This window comes from Phoenix dactylifera, chromosome 1 (genome assembly GCF_051530095.1).
Source record: "Phoenix dactylifera cultivar Ajwa chromosome 1, Ajwa_hap1_PhDact_Kaust_v1.1, whole genome shotgun sequence".
Taxonomy (NCBI): Eukaryota; Viridiplantae; Streptophyta; class Magnoliopsida; order Arecales; family Arecaceae; genus Phoenix; species Phoenix dactylifera.
In genome coordinates, this window is record NC_143190.1 from 24,404,663 (window position 1) to 24,421,526 (window position 16,864).

Consider the following 16,864-nt stretch of genomic DNA (forward strand, 5'->3'; position numbering starts at 1 on the left):
TGAAATTTGGAGGGTCATTAGTTTCTTTTATGATGGTTTGTCCTCCAATATGAGACAATTTGTAGAAATGATGTGTAATGGTGAATTCATGAGTAAGGAACCAAATGAAGCCTGAGATTATTTTGATCTTTTAGCAGAAAATGCACAAGCTTGGGATACAACAGATAAAAATGAAAAATCAAAAATAGCACCTAATGCAAAAGGAGGAATATATCTTATTAAAGATGATAATGATGTCAATGTAAAAATTGCTAATCTGACTAGGAAGGTTGAAGCCATGGAATTAAGCAAAGCCAATATAGGAAAAGCACAAACTATTGTTGAAAGTATATGTGGAATTTGCGAGAGTAATGCACATGTAACCAAGGATTGTCCTACAATCCCTGCTTTTCAAAAAGTGTTGCATGATCAAGCAAATTTCACCAATACTTATAAAAGACCATTTCCAGAAATATATAATCCTAGTTGGCGAAACCATCCTAATTTTAGCTGGAGACATGGACCCACTGCCAATGAATCTCAAGGAAATTCTATTCCTACTCCTTATGTGCCACCACATAGGAAATCCCTTGAAGATACTTTGCAAACCTTCATGCAAGGGCAGACTCAAATAAATCAGAATACAATGCAATCACTCCAAGAACTTAAAAATTCTGTAGGTAGAATTGAGGCTCAACTTAATGTTAGGGAAAGAGGGACATTTCCAGCCCAACCTCAATCTAACCCAAAGGGTCAACATGAGGTCCATGAAGCAAGTTCATCCCAACCTAAATTTGAGCAAGTTAAGTCTGTCACAACCCTTCGGAGCGGAAAAATAATTAACAAAGAAATTCCAACGAAGGTGTTAGATGTATGCCCTAGAAGCCAATCTGGCTGACACATTGTTAATTCTAGGGACATAATTTTGTACTTGACTATTTATTATTGAATAAATAAAAGGCATCTTATCATTCATATTATTTATGTGTCTATGAATCGTCCAAGAAATTAATAAGATGATGATGCATATTCTCAAGAGTTGAGAATTTGAGCCATGTATCATTAGTGATTAATTTCTAAATGCTCCTGATCAATGGATCATCACGAGGACGGTGATCGATCCGATCAGTGCACAGATCACTTTTCTTCTGGATGGACGAGACTTGAGTCCATAGTGTAGGGACACTGAAGTGATAGTGCAGGTGCTTGTTAGAGAACAAGGGTACTGAGCGTGACCAAGACAAGAAGTCACTTGGATGTCTATCCACTCGTCAGTGACTTGCTTGATGTTGCAGTAGTATGACTGGTCCTTTGACCTGCGGTGCTTCGGCTACTCACAGTGAGGTTATTGTAGTTTGACTACACGTATACATGGTCTCTAGTCATATGGGTCCTTGTAGTGTAGATTGGCTGCAGTAAGTTCACTGTAGGAGTAGGGTATGCACTTATATGGAATCTATCGACCTTGATAGAAGAGGAGTGATCCTATGTGATTTGTTAGACTGAGTTCTAAGACCTTGGCCAGGGCAGTAATATAAAGTGGAGAAAGAGTTTTCCACTATCGAACTCGAGTCAAATAAATCTTGACATATGACAGACGAAGGGGTTTGATGAGTTATCCATGACCTCCGTCCTGTAGGGATCCACGATAGAAGGACTGTATCACATGATAACTGCACCTAGAGGTTCATCATTCTATTCTGCTGGGTAGCCACTACATGCTGCTAGGTGTCACTGGTGGATGGTGGGACTCATAGGGATTATCTCGATGATCGATAAGCCCTAATGAGTAGAGTTGGAATCGTTCCGACCCATTGAAAGAAGTTTTCAATGATATTGTGATAGAGATCACAATATATCTCACTACCAGTCAGAGTAGAACCTATGGGGTCACACACACTAGAGGCATTGACCGATCCGATGGTTGAATCGTGATTAGGAATCACAAGTAATCAATTCGATTGATAATAAGCTGAAGAAGGAACAAAGAGAATTAATTAATTGGACTTAAAACAAGAGTCCTACTTGGAGTAGGATTCCTAGAGTCCTAATTGGATTAGGACTAGGAATCCTACTTGGACTGAGATTCCTACTTGGACTGGGATTCCTACTTGGACTGAGAATCCTATTTGGAGTAGGACTGGGATTCCTACTTGGAGTAGGATTCCTACAATCCTAATTAGATTAGGAGTTTTGAATTAAATTTGGATTCCTACTTGGAGTAGAAGTCCTAGAGTTCTAATCGGATTAGGACTTCGAATTCAAATTAGAGTCCTAATTGGATTAGGACTAGAATTAAACAAGTCCTAATTGGATTAGGATTTCTTAAGTCCTAATTAATTATTAATCTAATGAATCAACATGACTCCTAATTGGATTAGGATTGAAGAGTTCAATTGAGTCATGGTTCATTCAAGTTCTAATTGGATTAGGACTAGCATAGATTGAACCCAATTGATTCATGATTTGGACTAAACCAAATTGGAGTCCTAGATGCCTTTATAAGGCTTTGAAAGGAGGTGCCCTAATGATAAGTGAAGCCCTCCTCCTCTCCATCATGTGGCCACCCTCCTCTCCTCTCTTTTCAGCCGCCATCATCAAAGGAAAAAAAGGAGAGGAGCCGTGTGCCTCCTTTTGGCCTTCATCCATGGTTCCAACGCAGGGAAATCAAAAGGCTGCAACTAGCCTTTTGATTCTTCTCCCTGGAGTCTTCTTCTTCTTCCTCCTCTCAAGCACAATCAAGGGTTGATTGAAAGAGAGGAGATCAGCCATCAAAACATATCTCTGCAAGGGAGCTAGCACCCCGGGGAGATTAGAGCGTTTGGATTGGTCCTCTGCTTCGTGTGGATACCCGTAGAGGCCGGGCACTTGAACGGCTTCAAGCGAACCTTCATCCTAAACCACGATCATCAGTTTGCGGTGATCATCTACCCGCACAAAGGTGAAGATCTGATCTTCCTAAAGGTTTAAAAAGTTTTAATCCTTATCTAACTACGAACGGTTCATGAAACAACGTTCATGCGATGAACGTCGATCCCGCACATGCCTCTTCCGCTGCCATCTGATTTAATTTTTGAAATATCAGCGGCATGGGCGGGTTCCCAACAGTGGTATCAGAGCCTAGGCTTCGTAGATTAAGGTAAGAATTAAATATCTAAAGGCTTATTAGATCTGAAAATTGAATGATCATGCATGCTGAAAAATTCTGCATGCAGATTTTTCAGGGGTGCTGATTTTTTGCATGCTGATTTTTATGTGATAAAATGATGATTCTAATTGCATTGTTAATGGGATTACAAAGTTTATAATCATGATTAGCATGATCAGCGACCTATGTCATGATATAATCAGTTAGTTTTCAGATCTGAAAATTATAATTGTTGCATACGGTGATGATCATAGGATTCAAACCCTTTTGGTATCAAATATAATGACCTGCGATGTGATCTGCGATGTCATGTAATCTTTCAGATGCTTGCATGCATCTTATTTGATGTTTTGAGAGGCCTGCGTGCCTCCTAAAAGGAGATGTAAATTATTTTTATTTTTATTTTATATCAGGTTGTATTTCTGTGATGTGATGTACGTCAACGATCAAGTTGAAGACATGGCATGAGATGAATAGGGGTCTAAGCGGTTGATGGCGATTGGATCAAGAGTTGGTCAAGGATCGAATCAAGGAGGCTTGGAACCAATTCAAGAGTTGAAGACCATTTGATCGATTGACGTGCATGTGCTTGTAATACGACCTAATTAGAATCCATGATCATCACCTATTTAAAGTTTAAACTTTATTTGATGCTGCGATTATAACTGCCTGTGATGTACCGTTTGCATGTGATGTGAATGCGAGTCGGGTAGATAGGTTTACATATGATGTAGCAAACCCAATTGAGATCTAAATCAAAACCTCCTCAATCAAGTCGAGAGTGAACCGACATGAGCAAGTCATATTAGATTAATTGATCTAATTGGTGTCTAGGAAAGCATGAAAGGTGGTTACTTAATTAGGACCTTACTCTCTGAGTAAGGGGAGCCTCCCACCTGCTTACCTGGCCAATTGTTCGATTACCTCTTATGAAGGGCTCAAGTTGCAAACACTAAGACCTGATTAAACCAATATTAAGTCAATAGGTCTTCCACTGTAGTAGAGCTGCTAAGGCCTTTCTGATGTTGATTTGTCTCGGCTGGACACAGTGGTCAAGTTGCATCGGGGGGCTGGACCTCTCTATAGACATGAGATGTTGTAGAGTAAAGGTGGGGTTGGGCACCAATAACTGTTAGGTGAGGACTCAATGACGACTTTATTCCTACGGTTATACGGTGGGTCTGACTTAACTAAGAAATGGGACCAATAACTGTTAGGTGAGGTCTTCATGGCTTAGAGACCAAGTTACACTGCAACATGCTTGAGAAGCATTGTACAAGAGTTGTACACTCATCCATCTATGTGTCACCAATAACTGTTAGGTGAGGTGGCATGTAAATCGATGGGACCGCAGTACCCACTAGAAACCCTAGTCGTGTGGGATTTCCGTTTTCCTACCAGGGGAGTGTAAGGAATTCGAAAAAATAGTGGGAGTTACATTTGTTCTAAAAGACCTTAGAACAGATTAGGATCAAGTACAAAAGTCTAACTAGAATCTTTACTCTCTGAGGATTATAAAGTCAGCTTCTAGACTCTTAACTCATATCCTATAGAACAACCGTTTGACCAAATCCAATTATAAAGATTGGCTCAGCAAATTTCAAAAATAGTTTTGAATTGTGAGAAATTCGGGTATATGCTAGACCATGGAATCCCCATGTTACCAATCCGTCCGATCACTGATCAGCGTAAGACGCTTGTTAAGTGGACGAACAATGACAATAAAGTTAGGTGCTGCACAATGGCATCCATGTCCAATGCATTATAATGCCAGCATGAGAACATGAAGACTGTCAGGGACATATTAAATCACCTCCAAGAGTTGTATGGTGATCAGAGTCACGCAGCTCGGTTTGAAGTGTCCAAGAGGCTCTTCAAAGCCAAGATGCACGATGGGCAGTCTGTCCATGATCATGGTTTGACCATGATAAAGGACTTAGAGAAGCTTGAGAAGCTTGGCATGACCATGCACAAGGAATTGCAAACGGATTTGATCCCGCAATCCCTTCCAGCTTCATATGAATAGTTTATAGTAAACTACCATATGAACAAGGTTGTATGCACTAAAATAGAATTGTTAAATAAATTGGTAACTACCTTAGGGACCTTGAAGAAGTTCAAGGGGCATCGTTTTCGCTGTCGAGTTGGTTTCTACTTCCAAGAGAGAGTCTACCTGGAAGAAGAAGAAGCCTGCGAAGAAGCAGAAGACTAAGAAAATACCAAGTAAGGAAGTTTCAAGAAAAAGGCCAATTGCAAGGAAAAGTGTTTCCATTGCATCATGGACGGCCATTGGAAGAGAAACTGTCCTACATACATGGGAAGCATAAAGAACATGAAGGGTGACAAACCTTCAGAAGGTTTGTCAGATATGCTCAGGATACTTAGGGACTGTTACCTATTGCTAAAAGAAATTTGATTTCTGTATTTTATTTAGCACAGAAAGATTTTATTTATTTGAAAATTAAATTGATTCAACATGGTTTTATGATTGACAGTCTCTATCACATACATATAGATGTATCTGTGAATATATCTGAGCAAACAGTAAATACCATAGGATCTAATAGATCCAAAAATGAGATAAATCTAAAGTATTTATGGCACCTTAGGCTTGGCCATATAGAAGAAGACAGAATAAACAAATTGGAGAAACATGAGCTTTTTGGCTCATTGACTTTCGAGTCATATTTGATTTGTGAATTCTGCCTTCAAGGAAAGATGGCCAAATTATCCTTTGTAGGATACAGGGAGGTCCACTGAAATACTTATCCTAGTATACACTGATGTGTGTGGCCCATTCGATGTGCAGGCTAGGAGTTGCAATTTTTACTTCATTTTACCGATGATTACTCACGGTATGGATATGTGTATGAGACACAAATATGAAACTTTTGAAAGGTTCAAAAAGTTTAGATATGAAGTAGAAAAATAAGCACAAAAACTCATTAAGGTTCTTCGATCAGATCGAGGAAGTGAATACCTTAATGGAGAGTTCCATGATTATCTCAAGAAGAATGGTATAGTTTCATAATGGACTCCTCTTGGTACACCTCAGCTCAATGGAGTGTCAGAGAGGAGGAATCGGACTCTATTGATATGGTCCAGTCCATGATGAGCTTCACTGATTTACCCTTGTTTCTTTAGATAGATGCCCTATTTTCAGCTATTTACTTGTTGAATAGAGTTTCCTCTAAATCCGTTCCTACCACACCGTATGAGATATAGCATGGTAAGAAACCAAGTCTTGGTCATCTCAAGATTTGGGGATGTCCGGCCCACGTCAAGAGACTACAGGTGGACAAACTAGAGGCTAGGACCATAAGTGCTCGTTTTATAGGATATCCTAAAGAGTCATTAGGATACAATTTTTTCGTCTCAGAGGAGCACAATGTGTTTGTGAGCCGTCATGTCATCTTCTTGGAAAACCAGTTTATCCTTGATAGAGGCAGTGGGAGGAAAATTGAGCTTGAAGAGAAAGTCTCTGAAAAGCAACGAGTCATGGATCCTATTGAACCCATTCATACAGAGCCAGTACACGATGTCCCTCGACCACCTCGTAGATCTAGTAGGGTCTCCCATCCTCCCGATAGATACTTAGGTATACTCGAAGAGGATACCGAGGAAATGTTCCTAGTGGGAGATAGGGATCACATACAGGATCCCAAAACCTACAACGAGGCGATATCTGATATCGATTCCGAGAAATGGCTGGAAGCTATGAAGTCAGAGTTAGACTCCATGCATTTCAACCAAGTCTGGACCTTAGTAGATCCACCAGAAGGTATTGTACCTATTGGATGCAAATGGATCTACAAAAGAAAGATAGGTTCGGATGGAGAGGTAGAGACCTATAAGGCAAGGCTTGTGGCGAAAGGGTATAGTCAGCGCGAAGGCATTAACTATCAGGAGACCTTTTCACCTGTAGCCATGCTAAAATCCATCCGAACATTGCTTGCCATTGCAGCATTTCATGATTATGAAATCTGGCAGATAGATGTGAAAACTGCTTTTCTGAATGGATATCTTGATGAAGATATCTATATGGAACAATCTTTGGGTTTCACTTCCAGTGATGGAGATCACTAGGTCTGCAAGCTGCAAAGGTCCATCTATGGACTAAAGCAAGCATCTCGGAGTTGGAACACTCGTTTTGATGACGCAATCAAAACGTTTGATTTTATCAAAAACGAAGAGGAACCGTGTGTTTACAAAAAGGGTTAGTGGGAGTGCTGTCGTATTTCTCGTACTGTACGTGGACGACATCCTCCTGATAGGGAATGATATTCCTCGGTCAAGGTCTGGTTGTCAAAAAGGTTCTCCATGAAAGACCTTGGAGAAGCATCCTATATTTTGGGAATAAAGGTCTATAGAGATAGATCTAAAAGGATGCTTGGCCTATCACAGAAGATGTACATAGAGGAAGTGCTGAAAAGGTTCAGCATGGAAAACTCTAAAAAAGGGGTCTCTTACCCCTAAGGCATGGAATTAATCTCTCCAAGAAAATGTGCCCCAACACATCTGAAGAGATTCAACGCATGAGCAAGATTCCCTATGCATCAGCAATAGGGAGCCTCATGTATGCCATGCTATGTACATGACTTGATATAATACATGCTGTGAATGTCACGAGTATATGTCAATCAGATCCAGACAAGAAGCATTGGATAGCTGTGAAGAACAGTCTTAAGCACTTGAGAAGAACTAAGGACATGTTCTTGGTCTTTAGAAGAAGATCAGAGTTGAAGGTAGAAGGATGCACACATATTGATGATAGAAAGTCTACATCAGAATATGTGCAATGGTGGTTCAGTAAATTGGAAGAAATCCAAACAACCGATCATTATAGATTCTACCTTAGTAGCTGAATGTTAAGCCGTCTCTAAGGGTGCAGTGGAAATCTTTTGGTTTAAAAGGTTCATTGCATAGTTAGGTGTAATGTCATCAGATGTCATAACACTCTACTGCGATAACAAAGGCACCATAGCACTAGCTAAGGAGCCAAAGGTCTCACCAGAAATCGAAGCACATAGAGCGGCAGTTTAACCTAATAAGCGACTACCTCGAAAGAAAATAAGTAGAGGATCAGAGAGTAGACTCCACAGAAAATGTGGCGGACCCATTCACTAATCAGCTAAGTCGGCAGAAAACTAAAACGCATCTTGAGAAGATGGGGCTTAGGTTTATGGCTGATTGGCTTTAGTGCAAGTGGGAGATTGTTAGATGTATGCCCTAGAAGCCAATCTGGCTGACACATTGTTAATTCTAGGGACATAATTTTGTACTTGACTATTTATTATTGAATAAATAAAAGGCATCTTATCATTCATATTATTTATGTGTCTATGAATCGTCCAAGAAATTAATAAGATGATGATGCATATTCTCAAGAGTTGAGAATTTGAGCCATGTATCATTAGTGATTAATTTCTAAATGCTCCTGATCAATGGATCATCACGAGGACGGTGATCGATCCGATTAGTGCACAGATCACTTTTCTTCTGGATGGACGAGACTTGAGTCCATAGTGTAGGGATACTGAAGTGATAGTGCAGGTGCTTGTTAGAGAACAAGGGTACTGAGCGTGACCAAGACAAGAAGTCACTTGGATGTCTATCCACTCGTCAGTGACTTGCTTGATGTTGCAGTAGTATGACTGGTCCTTTGACCTGCGGTGCTTCGGCTACTCACAGTGAGGTTATTGTAGTTTGACTACACGTATACATGGTCTCTAGTCATATGGGTCCTTGTAGTGTAGATTGGCTGCAGTAAGTTCACTGTAGGAGTAGGGTATGCACTTATATGGAATCTATCGACCTTGATAGAAGAGGAGTGATCCTATGTGATTTGTTAGACTGAGTTCTAAGACCTTGGCCAGGACAGTAATATAAAGTGGAGAAAGAGTTTTCCACTATCGAACTCGAGTCAAATAAATCTTGACATATGACAGACGAAGGGGTTTGACGAGTTATCCATGACCTCCGTCCTGTAGGGATCCACGATAGAAGGACTGTATCACATGATAACTGCACCTAGAGGTTCATCATTCTATTCTGCTGGGTAGCCACTACATGCTGCTAGGTGTCACTGGTGGATGGTGGGACTCATAGGGATTATCTGGATGATCGATAAGCCCTAATGAGTAGAGTTGGAATCGTTCCGACCCATTGAAAGAAGTTTTCATTGATATTGTGATAGAGATCACAATATATCTCACTACCAGTCAGAGTAGAACCTATGGGGTCACACACACTAGAGGCATTGACCGATCCGATTGTTGAATCGTGATTAGGAATCACAAGTAATCAATTCGATTGATAATAAGCTGAAGAAGGAACAAAGAAAATTAATTAATTGGACTTAAAACAAGAGTCCTACTTGGAGTAGGATTCCTAGAGTCCTAATTGGATTAGGACTAGGAATCCTACTTGGACTGAGATTCCTACTTGGACTGGAATTCCTACTTGGACTGGGAATCCTATTTGGAGTAGGACTGGGATTCCTACTTGGAGTAGGATTCCTACAATCCTAATTAGATTAGGAGTTTTGAATTAAATTTGGATTCCTACTTGGAGTAGAATTCCTAGAGTTCTAATCGGATTAGGACTTCGAATTCAAATTAGAGTCCTAATTGGATTAGGACTAGAATTAAACAAGTCCTAATTGGATTAGGATTTCTTAAGTCCTAATTAATTATTAATCTAATGAATCAACATGACTCCTAATTGGATTAGGATTGAAGAGTTCAATTGAGTCATGGTTCATTCAAGTTCTAATTGGATTAGGACTAGCATAGATTGAACCCAATTGATTCATGATTTGGACTAAACCAAATAGGAGTCCTAGATGCCTTTATAAGGCTTTGAAAGGAGGTGCCCTAATGATAAGTGAAGCCCTCCTCCTCTCCATCACGTGGCCACCCTCCTCTCCTCTCTTTTCAGCCGCCATCATCAAAGGAAAAAAAGGAGAGGAGCCGTGTGCCTCCTTTTGGCCTTCATCCATGGTTCCAACGCAGGGAAATCAAAAGGCTGCAACTAGCCTTTTGATTCTTCTCCCTGGAGTCTTCTTCTTCTTCCTCCTCTCAAGCACAATCAAGGGTTGATTGAAAGAGAGGAGATCAGCCATCAAAACATATCTCTGCAAGGGAGCTAGCACCCCGGGGAGATTAGAGCGTTTGGATTGGTCCTCTGCTTCGTGTGGATACCCGTAGAGGCCGGGCACTTGAACGGCTTCAAGCGAACCTTCATCCTAAACCACGATCATCAGTTTGCGGTGATCATCTACCCGCACAAAGGTGAAGATCTGATCTTCCTAAAGGTTTAAAAAGTTTTAATCCTTATCTAACTACGAACGGTTCATGAAACAACGTTCATGCGATGAACGTCGATCCCGCACATGCCTCTTCCGCTGCCATCTGATTTAATTTTTGAAATATCAGCGGCATGGGCGGGTTCCCAACAGAAGGATGACAGACCTAAAAAATCCATTGAGAAAAGGGATGAAAATAATACTGAACAAGATGATCCAATACCTCATCATAAAATAGTTGCTCCATTCCCTCAGCGTTTGCTTGCAGCTAAAAAAGGAATACCTGATCAAGAAATTTTGGATATCTTTAAACAAGTAAAGATTAACATTCCTCTATTAGATGCCATTAAGCAGATCCCATCTTATGCCAAATTTTTAAAAGATCTTTGTACCATAAAGCGAAAGCTTTATGTACAAAAGAAAGCTTTTCTAACTGAACAGGTGAGTGCTATTCTCAAACACAACACCCCACCTAAGTATAAAGATCCTGGTTGTCCTACCATATCTTGTATCATAGGAAACTTCAGGATACAACGAGCCCTTCTTGATTTAGGTGCAAGTGTTAACTTACTGCCCTGTTCAGTTTATGAACAGTTAGGACTTGGTGAATTAAAACCCACTAAGGTTACTCTCCAACTTGCCGATCGATCTATAAAGATACCAAGAGGAATAGTCGAGGATGTACTTCTCCAAATTGATAAATTCTACTTTCCAGTCGACTTCATAGTATTAGATACCCAGCCTGTCATGAACTGTACCACTCCAATACCTGTCATTCTAGGCCGCCCATTTCTAGCTACTTCCAATGCTTTGATTAACTGTCAAAATGGAATAATGAAAATGTCATTCGGCAATATGACTATAGATTTTAATATATTTAACATTTGTAAACAACCCGATAATGATAACGAAAATGATGAAATTCATGGAGTTAATCTGATCGACTCCATTGTAGAGGATGCTCTTGTCCCATCTCTTTCTTCTAATCCTTTAGAAACATGCCTAACTCATTTCGAAAATACAGATATCAACCAAAACTTTAGAGAAATCAGTGCTATATTAGATTCAGCTCCTTTGTTGGATACAGATAGGTGGAAATCTCGTTTTGAAGAATTGCCCACACGCAACAATAGTCCTCTACCATCTAGTGTTCAAGCACCTAAACTTGAGCTAAAGCCTTTGCCATCTGAGCTCAAGTACGCATACCTTGGTCAAGAAGAGACTTTTCCTGTGATCATATCATCCCAACTCGAACAAAGTCAAAAACTAAAATTATTGGAAATTCTCAAAGAGCATAAGGGAGCAATAGGGTGGACAATTGCTGATATCAAGGGAATTAATCCCTCAATTTGCACTCATAGAATCCACTTAGAAGCTGATGCCAAACCTTCTCGTCAACCTCAACGTCGATTAAACCCAAACATGAAGGATGTGGTTAGAGCAGAAGTTCTGAAACTTCTGGATGCGGGTATGATCTACCCAATTTCAGATAGTAAATGGGTAAGTCCAACCCAAGTGGTCCCGAAAAAATCTGGTGTTACTGTAGTCAAAAATGCTAACAATGAATTAGTTCCAACTAGGGTCCCCAATAGTTGGCGTGTATGCATTGATTATAGGAAACTTAATTCTGTCACTAGGAAGGATCATTTTCCTCTACCTTTTATTGATCAAATTTTAGAAAGGTTAGCAGGTCATAAATATTATTGCTTTCTAGATGGCTATTCAGGTTACAACCAAATTGCAATTGATCCTGAAGATCAGGAAAAGACCACTTTTACATGTCCTTTTGGCACATTTGCTTACAAGAGAATGCCTTTTGGATTATGTAATGCTCCTGCAACCTTCCAAAGATGCATGCTCAGTATTTTCTCCGACATGGTTGAGTGCTTTTTGGAAGTCTTCATGGATGATTTTTCAGTTTTTGGCTCATCTTTTGAAAATTGTGTGGACCATTTAAGACTAGTCTTAATTCGGTGTGAGGAGAAGAATCTAATCTTAAACTGGAAAAAGTGCCATTTCATGGTAACTAGGGGAATTGTTCTCGGGCATGTCATTTCATCTGAAGGAATTGAAGTAGACAAGGCTAAAATTGACTTAATTGCTAACTTACCCAACCCAAAAACTATCAAAGATATACGCTCATTTTTGGGTCATGCAGGATTTTATAGGAGATTCATTAAAGATTTTAGCTCAATATCTAAACCCTTATGTAATCTCCTTCAAAAGGAAATCCAATTTGTGTGGTCTGAAGAATGTCAAAAAGCTTTTGATAAACTCAAAAGCTTGCTGACCTCTGCTCCCATCATGCAACCACCTGACTGGTCACTTCCTTTTGAAATTATGTGTGATGCCAGTGAATATGCAGTTGGGGTAGTTCTAGGGCAAAGAAAAGAAAGAAAGCCTTATGTTATCTACTATGCAAGTAAGACTTTAAATAGTGCACAAAAGAATTACACCACTACGGAAAAGGAACTACTTGCCGTAGTATTTGCACTAGACAAATTTAGGTCTTACTTGATTGGATCCAAAATCATTATCTACACTGACCACGCTGCCCTTAAGTACCTTCTTTCAAAAAAGGATGCTAAGGCGCGTTTGCTTAGGTGGATCCTTCTGCTCCAAGAATTTTTTCTAGAAATAAGAGATAAAAAGGGGGTAGAAAATGTAGTAGCTGATCACTTGTCCCGTCTGACTCTTTCAGATTCCTTAGACAATTCACCCATAAAAGACACTTTCCCTAATGAGCAACTGTTTGAGATCACATCTTCACCCTGGTTTGCAGACATTGCAAATTTTTTAGTCACAGGTGAACTACCAAGTCATTGGAATAAACAAGACAAAAGAAAATTTTTGACTGAAATAAAAAATTTTTTCTGGGATGATTTTTATCTTTTCAAATACTGCCCAGACCAAATTATTAGGAGATGTGTACCTAATGACGAATTTATTAGTGTCATTTCCTTTGTCATTCTGAAGCTTGCGGTGGTCATTTCTCTAGTAAGAAAACGGCTGCAAAAATTTTACAGTGCGGTTTCTATTGGCCCACCTTATTTAAAGAATCCCATAACTTTTGCAAAGCTTGCGAGCGTTGTCAAAAGTTAGGTGGGATAACTCGTAGGAATATGATACCTCTCAACCCAATTTTAATTATCGAAATATTTGATTGTTGGGGAATAGATTTTATGGGCCCATTTCCTCCTTCATTCGGAAATTTGTACATCTTAGTAGCTGTGGATTATGTCTCCAAATGGATTGAGGCAATTCCTTGCAAACATAATGACTACAAAACTGTTCTAAAATTTTTAAAGGAAAACATTCTTTCCAGATTTGGAATGCCTCGAGCCATCATCAGTGATGGGGGTTCACACTTCTGTAATAAGCCTTTTGAGGCTTTAATGCGAAAATATGGGATCACCCATAAAGTCGCCACCCCTTATCATCCACAGACAAGTGGACAAGTTGAAGTATCCAATCGATCAATTAAGAATATTCTGAAAAAAACGGTTAACCCAAATCGCAAAGACTGGTCTTTGCGTTTAACTGATGCACTTTGGGCTTATCATACTGCTTTTAAAAGTCCAATTGGAATATCTCCGTACCGTCTTATTTTTGGTAAACCGTGTCACTTGCCTGTGGAATTGGAGCATAGGGCATACTGGGCTATTAAGAGATTTAATTTTGATATGGATAAGGCTAGTTCACTACGCAAACTTCAACTTAATGAACTAGAGGAAATCAGGAATGAAGCATATGAGAATGCTCGAATTTATAAGAATAAAATGAAAGTCTTTCATGATAGTAATATTATGAGAAAAACATTTGAGCCTTCCCAGAAAGTTCTATTGTATAATTCAAGACTTCATTTATTTCCAGGAAAATTGAGATCTAGGTGGACTGGCCCATTTATAGTTAAAACTGTTTATCCGTATGGAACCGTTGAGATAGAGAATCCAAACACCGGTAATATTTTTAAAGTAAATGGCCAACGTTTGAAGTTATTTTTGGACAACTTTACCCCAGAAATTGAATCGACCAATCTGGGAGATCCTGTTTATCAGGATTGATCTCTATTTCTGCTAGAGATCCTTTGTTTGTACATAATTTTTCTTTCTTTCATATGACAATTGGTGAGCAACAACAGTGTGCAGTCATTCTATCAGGTAAATTCTAACCTTCAGCCTTATTATCCTTCATACTATCATATTTAATGCATTCATGTTGAAACATTAGGGACAATGTTGAATTTAAGTTGGGGGGAGAGATTACTATATTTTTCTATATATCATACCAATTGTCATATTATTTCAAAAAAAAATAATAATAATAACAATAAAAAATCTATTAAAAAAATAAATAAAATAATAATAATAAAAAAAATAATAAAAAAATAATATATATATATATATAATAATAATAGTAATAATAATAACAAAAATATATTTTGTTGCATTTAATTATCACTTTAATTTTCTAAGCAAATAAACATATGCAGCTATTAAGGCAAGGAGCGCATTATGACTTATCAGAGACCTATTACTAGATCCCCACATAAGTATTCAATGACAATAGGAAGGCCTCAGGAGTTCACTTGTGTTACCTATTTGTTTGTTGACCTTATTCGCAAGAGAAGTACGAGTGTCCTTGTCTTAAAGTTCATGATTTAGTTTTCACATAAAGATAGAGTTTGAAATTTCCGGCTAGATCACCTGGGTACCTTATGTTCTGACCTTGGTTGACCTATAGTCACAATACAGTCACGTTACATAAAAATAAAAAAAATAAAAAAAAATACAGTTTGTCTTCACTGAGTAACCGGGTCTCTTGCCTACAAAGCAGCGAGTGTTCGCGTAAAAAGGTGAAAATGACTGAAATAAGTGACTAGTCTGGCCTCGTGGCGTAGTCTGGTTCGAGTAATTAAGTCCGAGGGGTGTTTCACCTAATGCCTTGAGCCAACTGGATCAAGAGTCATTGACCCAAAGCTCGTTACATGGACCTTACTAGAGCCTAATGGAGTTGGACTGTTGTAGTCATTGTGCGAAAAAAAAAAAAAGAAAAAAAAAATAATAATATTTTAAACATGAGTGAGTTAGTTAAACTTAAACCAAGTGACATGTGGATGACTGGTTTGACTCCATTGTTTTAGAACTCTGTGTACCTGGGATGTCTAGTTGGGATTGATAGCTTCATTTTTATATGCGAACCATTCTGGATAAATAACATGTGATATTCGGAAAATTTAGTGAGTCGGGAGCTAACAAATGATAGTTAACATTTGTGAATTTGAGTAGTGCACCTAGAACTCAAGGGGTACCCAATTGTGGTGGAGGTATAGATATTATGAGACGTCACATTTACATTTGCCTTAAGGGTTGCTATGTTTTAAAGTATCTTCTAACTTAAAAATGATGTTTGTGGGTAACATCACTGCAAACCCTCACGAGACAACACTCGTCCGTCCACTAGGGTAACCTAGGGGTTTAACGGCTTGTTGCACGTGCTAAGTGCAATCGTAATGCTCTACGAAAGTGAGTATTTATTTTAATTCATGCATATTGATAAAATAAACAATACTTTTGCACCCTCATTTTATCATTTTCACACTAAATTGCTAGAGACTAGCAATAAGCTAGTTGGGGGGTGTGATGAGAGTACAAAAGTGAAATTTTCATATTATCTTAATTAGTATTATAGCTAATTTTTATTAATAAAATTAATTAATTAATGTTTTATTTGTGTTTGAGTGAAATTAATCCAAGAGACCCAGTAACTCTGGATTTGAGCCCAATGCCTGGCAGCCCAAGCTCAATAAATTTTCCAAACATCCACAGCATGGGGGCTTTGAAATTTTCCAATTTTCCAACCGACCGTGGACCTCCATGCACATGCAAACGGGCTCTTCAATTCCAAGCATCATGGCATCTCATCCAAGGGACCTAAACCAAATCCAAGGGACCTAAATCAAACCCAAGGGACCTAAGCTAAACCAGCTCTTCAATTCCAAGCGGCATCTCATCAGCATCCTTCCGTTTCCCCTGTTTCTTCCCAGCTCATCCAAGCATGGAGCGTGCGACGGAAGAGGAGGAGGCCAGCAGCCATCGGGAGGAGAAGAGTCCCAAGCCGAGTCCTCCACTTCTTTTCCATGAGTCTTCTTAACTTCCTAAACTTCTGCAACGTCCCAGCATTCATCAGAGTCCTTCCGTCTCCCCCGTTTCTTCCCAGCTCATCCACAAATCCAACATCAATGACTGCAGCTTAAACTTCTTCAATGTTCAACCTCCCAATGCCGAAGAGTCCCAAGCATTCAAGCCTCATCCGCTCCCAGCAGCGTTCCAGCTTCTCCAAACCAGTGAAGTGTCTATAAAAGGAGAGGAGGGAGGCAACGGATCAGGAGGAGGAGGAGGAGAAATCAGCCAGCGAGGAAGGAGAGAACC

General features: G+C 39.3%; 1 long non-coding RNA gene across 1 annotated transcript; it reads left to right on the forward strand.

Moving 5' to 3' along the window:
• Positions 1-2,771: 2,771 nt before the first annotated feature.
• LOC149768547 (uncharacterized) lies at positions 2,772-3,768 on the forward strand. The gene is made up of 2 exons (XR_016398469.1): positions 2,772-2,920; positions 3,541-3,768. It is a non-coding gene; the product is annotated as an uncharacterized LOC149768547 (long non-coding RNA).
• Positions 3,769-16,864: the final 13,096 nt, after the last annotated feature.